This window comes from Macaca fascicularis, chromosome 4, assembly GCF_037993035.2.
Source record: "Macaca fascicularis isolate 582-1 chromosome 4, T2T-MFA8v1.1".
Taxonomy (NCBI): Eukaryota; Metazoa; Chordata; class Mammalia; order Primates; family Cercopithecidae; genus Macaca; species Macaca fascicularis.
In genome coordinates, this window is record NC_088378.1 from 21,702,430 (window position 1) to 21,719,178 (window position 16,749).

A 16,749-nucleotide genomic window follows, 5' to 3' on the forward strand; every position below is an offset into this window, starting at 1 on the left:
AGGTCAGGAGATCGAGACCATCCTGGCTAACACGGTGAAACCCCGTCTCTACTAAAAAAAAAATACAAAAAACTAGCCGGGCGAGGTGGCGGGAGCCTGTAGTCCCAGCTACTCGGGAGGCTGAGGCAGGAGAATGGCGTGAACCCAGGAGGCGGAGCTTGCAGTGAGCTGAGATCCGGCCACTGCACTCCAGCCTGGGCGACAGAGCGAGACTCCGTCTCAAAAAAAAAAACAAAAAAAAACAAAAACAAAAACAAAAAAATTATTAAGAAATTCAGATCACTCGGTGCCTCTTCAGACTTTACAGAGAGCAATCCTCCCTCTAGAAATGACTTCATGGCTGTGTAATTTGTGTAGTTGTACAAGGTTCCCATGCTTAGAAAGGCCCCACATTTTGTTTAATCATTGACATTATGGTTTCTAGCTGCAGTTTCTAACTGCAATTCTACAACTGAGGGCAAATTAATTTTTTTCAGATCTCCGTTTGCGTATTTCTTAGAACTGATCTATACTAGTAGTTTTCAAACCTTTTATTTTAAAGCAGTAGAACCCTCTTTACACCAAAATTTTTACTTGGAGTCTGCTGTGGTCTGAATATTTTTGTCTCCCCAAGATTTATGTTGAACCCTAATCGTCAGTGTGATATTGTAAGGAGGCGGAACCCTTGGGAAGTGATTTGGTCATCAGGGTGGGACCCTCAAAAATGGGATTAGTGCACAAGGGCTGAAGAAACCATAATTTTTCCACCATGTGAGGATGTAGTAAAGTAGAAAGTGGATCCTCACCAGACACAAAATCTGCCATTACCTAGATCCTTCCCAGTCCCTAGTTCTAGAAGAAGTAAATTTCTGTTGTTTAAGCCACCCAATTTATGAAATTTTGTTATAGCAGCCTCGATGGACTGAATACAGGATGGAATGATTAGAGTCCTAAATATGAAACAGATAAAAGAGAAAGTATCTAATTAAAATCTCCTCTCTAATAGAAGGAACCCATGAAATTCCACAGAATAAATTGATAACACTCCATTGAGATCAAGTTTGCCAACTACAGCCCTCAGGTCAGCAGCCCTCAGCTGCTAGCTGTTTTTGTACATAAGTGTTATTTGAACATAGCCATGCTCATTTGTTTACATGTCATTTCCGGCTGCTTCTGCTCTACAGAGTTAGAGTTAAGTAGTCTTGACAGAGTCCACATGACTGGCAAAGCCTAAAATATTTACTTTCAGGTCCTTAACAGAAAAAGTTTACCACTTCTTGATCTAGATTATTTATGCTGATGACACTGGGAGGATGGCAAGGACAAGGCACAAAGGTTCCCAGGCTTGGAGAATGGGCAGGCTAACAAGGCAGGAAGTTAGATATCAGCTAACAATCAAGAGACCAGTATGGAGCTAGTGTGTGTCACATGGATCCAGACCCTGAAATAAAATAGAAACCTAATTACCAAGAGAGAGACACAAGACTGAAATGAGAAAAGCAGCAAGTTTGCCCACATGCCAACTTACCTGAAGTATAGATCAGTCCTGAGATTTCTCCCCAGAGTGGTTTAGATTCCAGAGCCCTGCAGGGAAATAGAGTTGGAGAATAAAGAAGTACTGGGACAGGGAGCAGCTGGGTCCTCATCAAAGTTATAGAGATGAGAAGATAATGCCCCTGGAAGGGTAAGAGAGTGCAAACATAAAATACTCATGTCAGTAATAAATCAAATATAGAGAATAAATAGGCCAGGTGTGGTGACTCGTGCCTGTAATTCCAGCACTTTGGGAGGCTGAGGTGGGCAGATCACCTGAGGTCAGGAGTTTGAGACCAGCCTGGCCAACATGGCAAAACCCATCTCTACTAAAAATACAAAACTTAGCCAGGCGTGATAGCACACCTGTAATCCCAGCTACTCGGGAGACTCAGGCAGGAGAATCACTTGAACCCGGGAGATGAAGGTTGTAGTGAGCTGAGATCGTGCCACTGCACTCCAGCCTGGGCAACAGAGCAAGAGTCTGTCTCAAAGATAGATAGATAGATAGATAGATAGATAGATAGATAGATAGATAGATAGATAGATAGATGATAGATAGATAAGTAGGAAAAACCCAGAGAGAACAGAGTAATAACTAAAACAAAATAGACTGTTTCCTAAACATCTTTGATAGGTACTATAAAAATGAATGAGATTACATACATGTACAAGGCAGTCTTTGACTTCAAGAATTATACATAGAAGTCAGAAAATACACTGGAATATAATCCTGTGTATTTGAGACACCTTGTGGTAGTTTTAAAGTAGAGATCCCGAGGTACTTCCCCATACCTACTGAATCAGAGTCTCTGTGACTGGGACTTGGGGAAAGTAATGGGCTGAACTGTGTATTGTGTCCCTCACAAAGTCACATGTTGAAGCTCTCAACCCTAGTACCTCAGAATGTGCCTGTATGTGAACATGGGGGTCTTTAAAGAAGTGATTAAGTTAAAATGAGACTGTTAGGGTGTGCCTTAATCCAATCTGACTGTTGTCCTTGTCAGAAGAGGAAATACGAACACACAGAGAGACACCAGGGGTGCACATGCCCAGAGGGATGACCATGTGAGGGCAGAGCAAGAAGGTGGCCACCTACAAGCCAAGGAAAGAAGCGTCAGAAGAAACAAAATCTGTTGAAACTTTAATCCTGGATTTCTAGCCTCCAGAACTGTGAAAATATAAATTGCTGTTGTTTAAGCCATCCAGTCTCTGGTATTATTACGGTGGCCCTACCACATGAATAGATCATGTGTGATATTTGAATATCAACACAGGTAATTCTGACACTCACACTGAGTCGACAACCACTTGGTTAGAGTTAAGATGCAGACCCAGGAGGAAGATAAGGAAAAGGTGCTGAAGAATGGATAGAGGAAACGTTGCCTTATAAATATAAAAGAGATGAACTTTGTGTTGCCTGTGAGGTTCCCCATGCCTGTTACTTTGGTTCTCAGCCCTGAAGCAGCGTGGTTGTGCTGTCCACAGAAAACTCTTCATTTGCCGGGTGCAGTGGTTCATGCCTGTAATCCCAGCACTTTGGGAGGCTGAGGTGGGCAGATCACCTGAGGTCAGGAGTTCGAGACCAGCCTGGCCAACATGGTGAAACCTCGTCTCTACTAAAAATACAAAAATTAGCCAGGTGTGCTGGCAGGTATCCGTAATCCCAGCTACTCAGGAGGCTGAGGCACGAGAATGGCTTGAACCTAGGAGGCGGAGATTGCAGTGAGCCGAGACCGCACCATTGCACTCCAGCCTAGGCAACAAGAGTGAGTCTTCGTCTAAAAAAAAAAAAGTTATTTATTTACCATCTTAGTGCTGCTTCTGTTGGTTTGAGTTGAATGAGGTCAGTCTTCTTCTTGTTCTTGGGAAGTTTTACCCCCAGTCAATGGGAAGCTAGTATGTTTTCCTATCATGTACTCTTGATTGCCTCCCTCTCCTGTTGTCATGTTGGAAACTGTGCAAGAGACAGAAGCCAAGAACTAAAGCTTTTCTTACCACTAAACAAACTATTTTTAAACTAGACAAAATAAGGGCCATTTCTTTGGGGGCAGAGTCATCTCGTTGCTATCTATGGCTTATTGTTATAAATCCAATTTCTCAAAAAGAGTTCCAGCATTAGCAGATTTTAATGAAGTAGTTATTAAGCATATTTGGCTCTGATGAACGCAAATTTATTTCCTAATGATCTTTGTCTGACTGAAAATAGCAAGTCTTGAATATGTTAGTCTGTGCAGGGAATATTAACGTTTTCTTAATTTTTCCCGGTGATATTGAATCAAAATGGCTTTTGGTAAATCAGTCAACTGAAGCAATAGCTAAGGACACCAAACTCCTGTCTCTTATTACTTAACATGATATATATTCAACTAAAATTACAGTATCCCATTTTCTTAGTGCTTTGAACAGAAAAGTTCCAGAAAGTAACCATTTGATTTAAAACTCCTAGCTCTCTTTAAAACAAGGTATTATCTCCTTTTAAAGGCTAGATTTCAGGAATAATATCAGCAAGATATCAGAGTAGGAGACGCCAGCCTTCATCTGCCCACAAAAAAATAATAATTAGACAGATATCCACAAGTGAAAATAGCTATGGAGAGCTCAGGCATCAATTTGAGAAGCTGCAGCAACACAGCAAAGCAAAACAAACAAACAAAACAACAACAACAAACAACAACAATAACAACACAAAGAATAATTGCATAAAAGGCATAGGAACAACAGTTTCATTTTGCCTGCACCATCTCATCCCCTGAGGCTGTCACTGCTCAGTGCTAAGAGGGAACTACCCAGTGCACAAGTTCTCCTTACAGGGACAAGAAGAGCGGAATGAATGACCAACTTCCCCAGTTTTTGGGGGGCATTGCCCTAAGGATCTGCTTTGGCTTCACCTTACCCAGATCCCTGGGGACACCAACATAGCTGAGACATCTGGAGAGGACTAAAAACTTAACATGACATATATTCAGCTAAAAAACAAAGAAGGCTGGAGACTATCAGTGTCAGCCATATGGTGGATGCTATTGTGACCCCCCATGGCTTGATCCTCAACTCTCGCCACTGAGGACCTCAACAGCTCTTGTGGTGTTTCACAGCATCCTCCTCAACAGCCAGCTCCTCTGAGGACCCCATGGTGTTCATCACTGTGGATCCAAGCAGTCTGCTCCATAGGGGATGCCAAAAGCTTTTGCCTTTGAGATCTACAGTCTTTGCAGACTCCAGCTGTCTGAGCTGTCACTCTTTTCTCCCCTTCCCAGAGCTTTCTTTCCACCATGGGTGCCCCATCCCCACACACAGCCTGGCTACTGCATGCACATGCTTGCAGATGACTTGGGTTCCTGCATCAAGCCATGACATGCAGTGCTGTATGTATGCCCATGGTGATCCTGCGAGCATGTGTGTTTACACAGCTGACACTGACCCCACTGCCAGCCTTCACTACCATTCAGTCACCTGCAGCTAGCCGTCAGCTCTGGTCCCAACAGCAGTGTACATGCACCAGCTAGCCCCGACTCCCTCACCACCAGGCACATGCCTTCAGCTGTTCCTTGCAGTTGAGCTCATGCATACTGGCAGGCCCAACTCCTGCAGCCACACTTGCATGTACAGCTGGTCCCTGAAGCCACACATGTGTAAACTTCAAGTCCTGATGTCCACCACTGTTTGCCCTTGCCCCTTGCTACTGAAGCCAGAGGCACTGCTGAGGACCCTAACAGCTTTTTTACTCACTGTGGATCCCCTGCAGTTCTTATCAATAAAGGTTTTGCTGCTGCTGACATCATGGACCACAGCTTTCTGAGCTGATAAGTCTCTACACCAACCCCACACAAGACCCAGAGCTACTTTATGCTCCCACATTTGATATCTGGTGATACAGTATGCTCCAGGGCCCCCTCACCCCACTGATAAATGTCTTTTCTTATCACAGCCAGTCAACTAAATCTGGAAAAGGTCTTCGAAGGCACCTGTCTGTTTACCTATATATCAAACCTGCACAAACAAGGATCACAAGAAACCAGGGAAACAAGACACCAAACAAGAAACATACCACTACATAAAATAAATCAAAAAGATAGCAGAAGAGGAAGAAAGGAACAAAGAACCTACCAATCAGAAAACAATTAACAAAATGGCAATAATAAGTTGTTACCTCTCAATAATTATGTTAAATGTAAATGGACTAAATTCTCTATTCAAAAGACATAGAGTGCCTGAATAGATTAAACACACACACAAATTATTGTTATAAAGAAGCTCAGCAGGTTACAAGAGAACATAGATAAATGATTTAATGAAATCAAGAAAACAATATGAGAACAAAATGAGATGTTCAAAAAAGAGATAGAAAACAGAAAAAGAGAGAACCAAACAGAAATTTTGAAGCTGGAAGAATACAGTGACTGAACTAGAGAATGCAATAGAAAGTTTCAACAGCAGACTCAGTCAAGCCAAAGAATCAGAATTTGAAGACATGTCATTTTAAATTATCAAGGCATAAAAGAAAAAGTGAAAAAGAATAAAAGGGAATGAAGAAAGCCTATAAGATTTTTGAGACCCCATCAAAAGAGCTAATATTTATATTATGGAATCTTCAGAAGGAGAAGACAGAGAGGGAAAAGGACAGAAAACTATTTAAAGAAATAATGGCTGAAAATTGTCCAAGTTTGGGAAGAGATATGGAAATCCAAGTACATGAAGCTCAGTGGTGGTCCCCAAAGACTTCACTGACACATATTTTAATCAAACTATCAAACACAAAGACGAAAGAGAGAAATTTGAAAGCAACAAGAGAAAAGAGGCTCATCAAACACAAGAAAATTTCTATGAGGCCATCAGCAGAAACCTTGCAGGTCAGGAGAACTTGGAATGATATATTCAGAGTGCTGGAAAGAACCCCTGCAAAACAATAATAGTTTGCCTGGCAAAGCTATTCTTCATAAATGAAGGATAGATAAAAATTTCCTCAGAGAAACAAAAGTTGAGGGAAATCATCATCATTAGACCTGCCTTAAAAAAATGCTAAAGAGAGTTCTTCAACCTGAAATGAAATAATGCTAATTAGTAATGTAAATACATATGAAAATATAAAACTCACTTGGAAAGATAATTTTGTAGTTAAATTCAGAATACTCTAGTGCTGTAATAATGGTATATAAATCACTTATAACTCTAGCACAAAGATTAAAAGTCAAGGTATTAAAAACTATAATAATTTATTAGTGGGTTCATAATATAAGAAGTTATATATTAAAAACATAAAATTGGGCAGAGCTTGTATAGTGATCAAAGTTGTTATTAGATTAAAATAGCCTGTTGTAACTATTAGATGTTTTATGTAAGCCTAACAGTAACCACAAAACAAGTATCTATATTAGATACACAAAAGATAAAGAGAAAGAAATCAAAGCATACCACTACATAAAATAAATAAATAAAAAAGATAGCAGAAGAGGAAGAAAGGAACAAAGAACCTACCAATCAGAAAACAATTAACAAAATGGCAATAATAAGTTGTTACCTCTCAATAATTATGTTAAATGTAAATGGACTAAATTCTCTATTCAAAAGACATAGAGTGCCTGAATAGATTAAACACACACACACACACACACACACACACACACACAAGACCCATCTATATGATGCCTACAAGAGACTCACTTGAGCTTTAAAGACACACATAGATTGAAAGGAAATAAATGAAAGAAAGACTTTCCATGCAAATGGAAACTAGAAAAGAGCAGGGGTAGCTATACCTATATCATACAAAATAGACCTTAAGTAAAAAACTATAAAAGAAACAGTCATTATATAACAATAAATGAGTCAATTTATCAAGAGGATATATCAATTGTAAATATATAGGCACATAGCACTGTAACACCTTAATATATAAAACACATATGAATAGCTCTACAGAGAGAATTAGACCACTAAAAAATAGTAAAGTAATACTTCACTTTCAACAGTGGGTCAATTATCCAGACAGAAAATCAATAACATTGGACTTGAATACTATAGACAAATAAACCTAACAGACATAAACTGAACATTCCACTCAACATGGTAGAATATTCTCCTCAATTGCACACAGAACAGTTTCCAGAAAGGATCATATGCTAGGCCACAAAACAAGTTTTTACAAATTTAAGAAGACTGGATTTATATCATGCATCTTTTCTGACCACAATGGTATGAAACAAGAAATCAACAACATGAAGAAATTTTAAAATTCACAATATGTGGAAATTAAACAACACCTCCTGAACAAAAATGGGTCAAAGAAGAACTCAAAAGGAAAATAATAAAAAAAAATCTTGAGACAAATGAAAATGGAAACACAACAGACCAAAACTTATGGGATGCAGAAAAAGGCATTCTAAGAAGAAAGTTTATAACAACAAGGACCTACATTAAGAAAAAAGGAAGATGGGCTGCCCTGGTGGCTCACACATGTAATCTCAGTGCTATGGAAGGCCAAGATGGGAGGATTGCTTGAGGCCAGGAGTTTGAGATCAGCCTGGGCAACATAGTGGACCCCGCCTCTACAAAACATAAATTAGGCAGGTGTGGTAGCATATACCTGTAGTCTTAGCTACTGGCAAGGCTGAGGTGGGAGCATCACTTGAGCCCAGGGTTTCAAGGCTGCTGTGAGCCATGATCATGCCATTGCACTCCAGCCTGGGAAATAGGACAGCAAGTCCCTGTCTCTCAAAAAAAAATTTTTTTTAAAGAAGGAAAAAAGAATGATTTTGAACATAAGGCAACAGAATAAAACTAAATGAAGCCCAAAGTTTAAAAAGGAAGAATAAAATAAAGGATAATTAAAATCAGAGTAGAAATAAATAAAACATAGACTAGAAAAATAATCAGTAAAACTGGGTTGGTTTTTCAGAAAGGTGAACAAAGTGGACAAACCTTTAGTTAGATTAACTTAAAAAAATAGAGAATACTCAAATACAATTAGAAAGAAAAGAGGAAACAACTGATATCACACAAAGAAAGGATCATAAGAGACTACTATGAATAATTATCCAACAAATTGGATGAACTAGAAAAAATGGATGAATTCCTAGAAACATACAACCTACTAAGACTTAAGAAATAGAAAAATCTGAACTGAACAATAAGAAGATTCAATCAGCAATCAAGTCTTCCAACAAATAAAAGTCCAGGACCAAATGCTGGTGAATTCTACTAAAATTTTAAAGAAAAATTAATGGAAATCCTTCTTAAAATCTTCCAAAAGTTGAAGAGGAAATAATATTTTTAAACTCATTTTATGAGGTAAACATTATTCTGACACCAAAGCTGACAGGGACATTACTGGAAAAAAAAATTATAGGCCAATATCCTGATGGACAAAAATGCATAAACCCTCAAGAAAATACTAAAACCTTAATTCCACAGCACATTCAAATGATAATACACCATGATCAAATGGTATTTATCTGTGGTATGTAACAATTGTTCAATATATGCAACTCAATAAATGTGATACACCAAATTAACAAAGTGCATAGCAAAAATGATATGATTATTTCAATAGAAGCAACAAAATTAGCTGATAAAATTCAATATTTTTTCATGATAAGAACTTCCAACAAATTAGATATAGAAGAGATGTTTTTTAACACAATAAAGGCCATATATAACAAGTCTGCAGCTAATATCATACTCAATGGTGGAAAGCTGAAAGCTTTTACTCTAAGATCAAGAACAAAACAAGGATGCCCCCTCTCACCACTGCCATTCATCACAATATTGTAAGTTCTAGTCAGAGCCATTAGGCAAAGGCATTAGGCAAGGGCATCCAAATCAGAAAAGATATAAAACTGTATGTGTTTACAGATGACATGATCTTATATGTAGAAATCTCTAAAGATTCTATGAAAAACTATGAGAACTACTACAGAAATTCAGTAAAGTTGCAAGACAGAAAATCAACATACAAAAATCAGTTTTATTTATACACATTAACAATGAGCTAGATGAAAAAGATATTAAGAAACAATCTTACAATAACTTAAAAAAAGAATACTTAGAAATAAATTTAACCAATGAGGTGAAAGATCTGTACACTAAAAATTATAAAACACTGATTAAAAAATGAAGAAGACATAAATATATGGAAAAGTATTATTTGTTTATGGAGCAGAATAATTAATATTCTAAAAATGTTCACACTACATAAAGTGATCTACAGATTCAATGCAATCACAATCAAAATTCAGTAGTAGTATGTTTTATAGAAATAGAGAAAATAATCCTAAAATTTATATAGAACCATAAAATATCCTAAATAGCCAAAGAAATCTTGAGCAAGAACCACAATGCTGGACGTAGCACACTTCTTGATTCTAAATTATATTACAAAGGAAAAGAAATCAAAACAATATGATACCAGTATAAAAACAGACATATAGACCAATAGAACAAAATTAACCCTGGAATAAACCCACACATATAGAGTCAACTGATTTTTGATAAAGGTGCCAAGAACACACAAGGGGGAAAATATAGTCAGTCCAATGAATGATGTGGGAAAACTGGATAGTCACATGCAAAAAATGAAATTGGTTCCTTATCTTACTTCATGCACAAAAATCAACCCAAAATAGATTAAAGATTTAAACATAAATATTGGAACCATAAAACTCTTAGAAGAAACAAAGGGGAAAACTATGACACACACCATAGCAATAAATTTTTGGATTTGAGATCATATGCACAGGCAGCAGAGATGAAAAAGTTAAAAATGGATTACAGAAAACTAAATACTTCTGCATAGCAAAGAAAATAATCTACAACATATAAAAGAAACCTATGGAACAGGAAAAAATATTTGCAAACCATATGACTGATAAAGAGTTTATATTCAAAATATATAAGAAATTCACACAAGTGGCTGGCAAGATGGCTGAATACCAACAGCTCCAGTCTGCAGCTCCCAGTGAGATCAATGCAGAAGGCGGGTGATTTCTGCATTTCCAACTGAGGTACCTGGCTCATCTCACTGGGACTGGTTTGAAAGTGGGTGTAGCCCATGGAGGAGAAGCCAAAGGAGGGTGGGGCATCACTTCACCCAGGAAGCACAGAGGGTCAGGGAAATCCCTCCTCGAGCCAAGGGAAGCTGTGAGGGACTGTGCCACGAAAGACAGTGCATTCTGGCCCAGATATTAGACTCTTCCCACAGTCTTCGCAACATGCAGACCGGGAGATTCCCTCAGGTACCTACACCACCAAGGCCCTGGGTTTCAAGCAAAAAACTGGGTGGCCGTTTGGGCAGACACCAAGGTAGCTGCACGAGTTTTTTTTTTCATGCCCTGGTGGCACCTGGAATACCAGCGAGACAGAACCGTTTACTCTCCTGAAAAGAGGGCTGGAGCCAGGGAGCCAAGTGGTCTAGTTCAGTGGACCCCACCCCCACGGAGCCAAGCAAGCTAAGATCCACTGGCTTAAAATTCTCACTGCCAGCACGGCCGTCTGAAGTCAACCTGAATCTGTCGAGCTTGGTCGAGGAAGGGGCATCTGCCATTATGGAGGCTTGAGTAGGCAGTTTTCCTCTCAGCATAAACAAAGCAACCAGGAAGTTCAAACCAGGCAGAGCCCACTGCAGCAAAGCCACTGTAGCCACACTGCCTCTCTAGATTCTTCCTCTCTCTTGGCAGGGCATCTCAGAAAAGAAGGCAGCAGCCCCAGTCAGGGGCTTATAGGTAAAACTCCCAGCTCCCTGGGACAGAGCACCTGGGGGAAAGGACGGCTGTGGGTGAAGCTTCAGCAGACTTAAGCGTTCTTGCATGCTGGTTCTGAAGAGAGCAGTGGATCTCCCAGCACAGCACTTGACCTCTGCTAAGGGATGGACTGCCTCCTCAAGTGGGTCCCTGACACCCATACCTCCTGACTGGGAGACACCTCCCAGCAGGGGTCGACAGACACCTCATACAGGAGAGCTCTGGCTGGCATCTGGCAGGTGCCCCTCTGGGTCAAAGCTTCCAGAGGAAGGTACAGGCAGCAATCTTTGCTGTTCTGCAGCCTGCACTGGTAATACCCAGGAAAACAGGATCTGGAGGGGACCTCCAGCAAACTCCTGTAGCAAAGGAGCCTGACTTTTAGAAGGAAAACTAACAAATAGGAAGGAGTAGCATCAATACCAACAAAAAGGACGTGCACACAGAAACCCCATCCGAAGGTTACCAGCATCAAAGACCAAAGGTAGATAAGTCCACAAAGATGAGGAAAAACCAGTGCCAAAAGGCTGGAAAAAAACCAGAATGCCTCTTCTCCTCCAAAGGATCACAACTCCTCACCAGCAAGGGAACAAAACTGGATGGAGAATGAGTTTGACAAATTGACAGAAGTAGGCTTCAGAAGGTGGGTAATAACAAACTCTTCCAAGCTAAAGGAGCATGTTCTAACCCAACGCAAGGAAGCTAACAACCTTGAAAAAAGGTTAGAGGAATTGCTAACTAGAATAACCAGTTTAGAGAAGAACATAAATGACCTGATGGAGCTGAAAAGCACAGCACGAGAACTTAGTGAAGCATACACAAGCATCAATAGCCAATCAAGCAGAAGAAAGGATATCAGAGATTGAAGATCAACTTAATGAAATAAAGCATGAAGACAAGATTAGAGAAAAAAGAATGAAAAGGAATGAACAAATCTTCCAAAAAATACAGAACTTGTAAAAAGACCAAACCTACGTTTGATTGGTGTACCTGAAAGTGATGGGGAGAATGGAACCAAGTTGGAAATACCTCCAGGATATTATCCAGGAGAACTTCCCCAACCTAGCAAGACAAGCCAACACTAAAATTCAGGAAATACAGAGAACACCACAAAGATACTCCTCAAGAAGAGCAACCCCAAGACACATCATCTTCAGATTCACCAAGGTTGAATGAAGGAAAAAATGTTAAGGGCACACAGAGAGAAAGGTCAAGTTACCCAGAAAGGGAACCCACTAGACTAAGAGTGGATCTCTCTGCAGAAACCCTACAAGCCAGAAAAGAGTAGGAACCAATATTCAACATTCTTAAAGAAACTAATTTTCAATCCAGAATTCCATATCCAGCCAAACTAAGTTTCATAAGTGGAGACATAAAATCCTGTACAGACAAGCAAATGCTGAGAGATTTTGTCACCACTAGGCCTGCCTGATAAGAGCTCCTGAGGGAAGCACTAAATATGGAAAGGAACAACCAGTACCAGTCACTGCAAAACATACAAAATTCTAAAGACCATCGATGCTATGAAGAAATTGCATCAACTAACGTGCAAAGTAACCAGCTAGCATCATGATGACAGGATCAAATTCACACATAACAATATTAACCTTAAATGTAATGGGATAAAGGCCCAGTTAAAAGACACAAACTGGCAAACTGGATAAAGTGTCAAGACCCATCGGTGTGCTGTATTCAGGAGACCCATCTCACATGCAAAGACACACATAGGCTCAAAATAAAGGGATGGAGGAATATTTTCCAAGCAAATGGAAAGCAAAAAAAAAGCAGGGGTTGCAATCCTAGTCTCTGACAAAACAGATGTTAAACCAAAAAAGAGCAAATAAGATAAAAAGGGCATGACATAATGGTAAAAAGGACCAATGCAACAAGAAGAGCTAACTATCCTAAGTATATATGCACCTAAAACAGAAGCATTCAGATTCATAGAGCAAGTTCTTAGAGACCTACAAAAAGACTAAAACTCCCACACAATAATAGTGGTAGGCTTTAACACTACACTGTCAATATTAGACAGATCAATGAGAGAGAAAATTAACAAGGATATTCAGGACTTGACTCAGCACTGGACCAAGCAGACCTAATAGACATCTACAGAACACTTCACCCCAAATCAGAATATACATTCTTCTCAGCACTACATCACACTTATTCTAAAACTGATGACATAATTGGAAGTAAAACACTCCTCAACAAATGCAAAAGAACGGAAATCATAACAGTCTCTCAGACCACAGTACAAGCAAATTAGAACTCAGGATTAAGAAACTCTCAAAACCACACAACTACATGGAAACTGAACAACCTGCTCTTGAATGACTACTGGGTAAACAACATAATTAAGGCAGAAATAAATAAGTTCTTTGAAACCAATGAGAACAAAGACAACGTACCAGAATCTCTGGGACACATTTATTTATTTATTTATTATTATTATTTTTTTAAATTAATTTATTATTATTATACTTTAAGTTGTAGGGTACATGTGCATAACGTGCAGGTTTGTTACATATGTATACTTGTGCCATGTTGGTGTGCTGCACCCATCAACTCGTCATTTACATCAGGTATAACTCCCAATGCAATCCCTCCCCCCTCCCCTCTCCCCATGATAGGCCCCGGTGTGTGATGTTCCCCTTCCTGAGTCCAAGTGATCTCATTGTTCAGTTCCCACCTATGAGTGAGAACATGCGGTGTTTGGTTTTCTGTTCTTGTGATAGTTTGCTAAGAATGATGGTTTCCAGCTGCATCCATGTCCCTACAAAGGAGACAAACTCATCCTTTTTTATGGCTGCATAGTATTCCATGGTGTATATGTGCCACATTTTCTTAATCCAATCTGTCACTGATGGACATTTGGGTTGATTCCAAGTCTTTGCTATTGTGAATAGTGCCGCAATAAACATACGTGTGCATGTGTCTTTATAGCAGCAGAATTTATAATCCTTTGGGTATATACCCAGTAATGGAATGGCTGGGTCATATGGTACATCTAGTTCTAGATCCTTGAGGAATCGCCATACTGTTTTCCATAATGGTTGAACTAGTTTACAGTCCCACCAACAGTGTAAAAGCGTTCCTATTTCTCCACATCCTCTCCAGCACCTGTTGTTTCCTGACTTTTTAATGATTGCCATTCTAACTGGTGTGAGATGGTATCTCATTGTGGTTTTGATTTGCATTTCTCTGATGGCCAGTGATGATGAGCATTTTTTCATGTGTCTGTTGGCTGTATGAATGTCTTCTTTTGAGAAATGTCTGTTCATATCCTTTGCCCACTTTTTGATGGGGTTGTTTGTTTTTTTCTTGTGAATTTGTTTGAGTTCTTTGTAGGTTCTGGATATTAGCCCTTTGTCAGATGAGTAGATTGCAAAAATTTTCTCCCATTCTGTAGGTTGCCTGTTCACTCTGATGGTAGTTTCTTTTGCTGTGCAGAAGCTCTTTAGTTTAATGAGATCCCATTTGTCAATTTTGGCTTTTGCTGCCGTTGCTTTTGGTGTTTTAGACATGAAGTCTTTGCCCATGCCTATGTCCTGAATGGTACTACCTAGGTTTTCCTCTAGGATTTTTATGGTATTAGGTCTAACATTTAAGTCTCTAATCCATCTTGAATTAATTTTCATATAAGGAGTAAGGAAAGGATCCAGTTTCAGCTTTCTACTTATGGCTAGCCAATTTTCCCAGCACCATTTATTAAATAGGAAATCCTTTCCCCATTTCTTGTTTCTCTCAGGTTTGTCAAAGATCAGATGGCTGTAGATGTGTGGTATTATTTCTGAGGACTCTGTTCTGTTCCATTGGTCTATATCTCTGTTTTGGTACCAGTACCATGCTGTTTTGGTTACTGTAGCCTTGTAGTATAGTTTGAAGTCAGGTAGCGTGATGCCTCCAGCTTTGTTCTTTTGACTTAGGATTGTCTTGGAGATGCGGGCTCTTTTTTGGTTCCATAAGAACTTTAAAGCAGTTTTTTCCAATTCTGTGAAGAAACTCATTGGTAGCTTGATGGGGATGGCATTGAATCTATAAATTACCTTGGGCAGTATGGCCATTTTCACGATATTGATTCTTCCTATCCATGAGCATGGTATGTTCTTCCATTTGTTTGTGTCCTCTTTTATTTCACTGAGCAGTGGTTTGTAGTTCTCCTTGAAGATGTCCTTTACATCCCTTGTAAGTTGGATTCCTAGGTATTTTATTCTCTTTGAAGCAATTGTGAATGGAAGTTCATTCCTGATTTGGCTCTGTGTTTGTCTGTTACTGGTGTATAAGAATGCTTGTGATTTTTGCACATTAATTTTGTATCCTGAGACTTTGCTGAAGTTGCTTATCAGCTTAAGGAGATTTTGGGCTGAGACAATGGGGTTTTCTAAATATACAATCATGTCATCTGCAAACAGGGACAATTTGACTTCTTCTTTTCCTAACTGAATACCCTTGATTTCTTTCTCTTGCCTAATTGCCCTAGCCAGAACTTCCAACACTATGTTGAATAGGAGTGGTGAGAGAGGGCATCCCTGTCTTGTGCCAGTTTTCAAAGGGAATTTTTCCAGTTTTTGCCCATTCAGTATGATATTGGCTGTGGGTTTGTCATAAATAGCTCTTATTATTTTGAGGTACATTCCATCAATACCAAATTTATTGAGCATGAAGGGCTGTTGAATTTTGTCAAAAGCCTTTTCTGCATCTATTGAGATAATCATGTGGTTCTTGTCTTTGGTTCTGTTTATATGCTGGATTATGTTTATTGATTTGCGAATGTTGAACCAGCCTTGCATCCCAGGGATGAAGCCCACTTGATCATGATGGATAAGCTTTTTGATGTGTTGCTGGATTCGGTTTGCCAGTATTTTATTGAGGATTTTTGCATCGATGTTCATCAGGGATATTGGTCTAAAATTCTCTTTTTTAGTTGTGTCTCTGCCAGGCTTTGGTATCAGGATGATGTTGGCCTCATAAAATGAGTTAGGGAGGATTCCCTCTTTTTCTATTGATTGGAATAGTTTCAGAAGGAATGGTACCAACTCCTCCTTGTACCTCTGGTAGAATTCAGCTGTGAATCCATCTGGTCCTGGACTTTTTTTGGTTGGTAGGCTATTAATTATTGCCTCAATTTCAGAGCCTGCTATTGGTCTATTCAGGTATTCAACTTCTTCCTGGTTTAGTCTTGGAAGAGTGTAAGTGTCCAGGAAATTATCCATTTCTTCTAGATTTTCCAGTTTATTTGCGTAGAGGTGTTTATAGTATTCTCTGATGGTAGTTTGTATTTCTGTGGGGTCGGTGGTGATATCCCCTTTATCATTTTTAATTGCGTCGATTTGATTCTTCTCTCTTTTCTTCTTTATTAGTCTTGCTAGTGGTCTGTCAATTTTGTTGATCTTTTCAAAAAACCAACTCCTGGATTCATTGATTTTTTGGAGGGTTTTTTGTGTCTCTATCTCCTTCAGTTCTGCTCTGATCTTAGTTATTTCTTGCCTTCTGCTAGCTTTCG

At 39.2% G+C, this 16,749-nt stretch overlaps 1 long non-coding RNA gene across 1 annotated transcript in view; it reads right to left on the reverse strand.

Moving 5' to 3' along the window:
• Window positions 1–255: 255 nt before the first annotated feature.
• Window positions 256–16,749, reverse strand: part of LOC135970394 (uncharacterized) — a 118,598-nt gene continuing 102,104 nt past the window's right edge. Inside the window, exons 2-3 of the long non-coding RNA XR_010586070.1 lie at window positions 1,508–1,563; window positions 256–1,420 (exon numbers count right to left, since the gene is read on the reverse strand). This is a non-coding gene — a long non-coding RNA (uncharacterized lncRNA). The remainder of the gene's footprint in view (window positions 1,421–1,507; window positions 1,564–16,749) is intronic.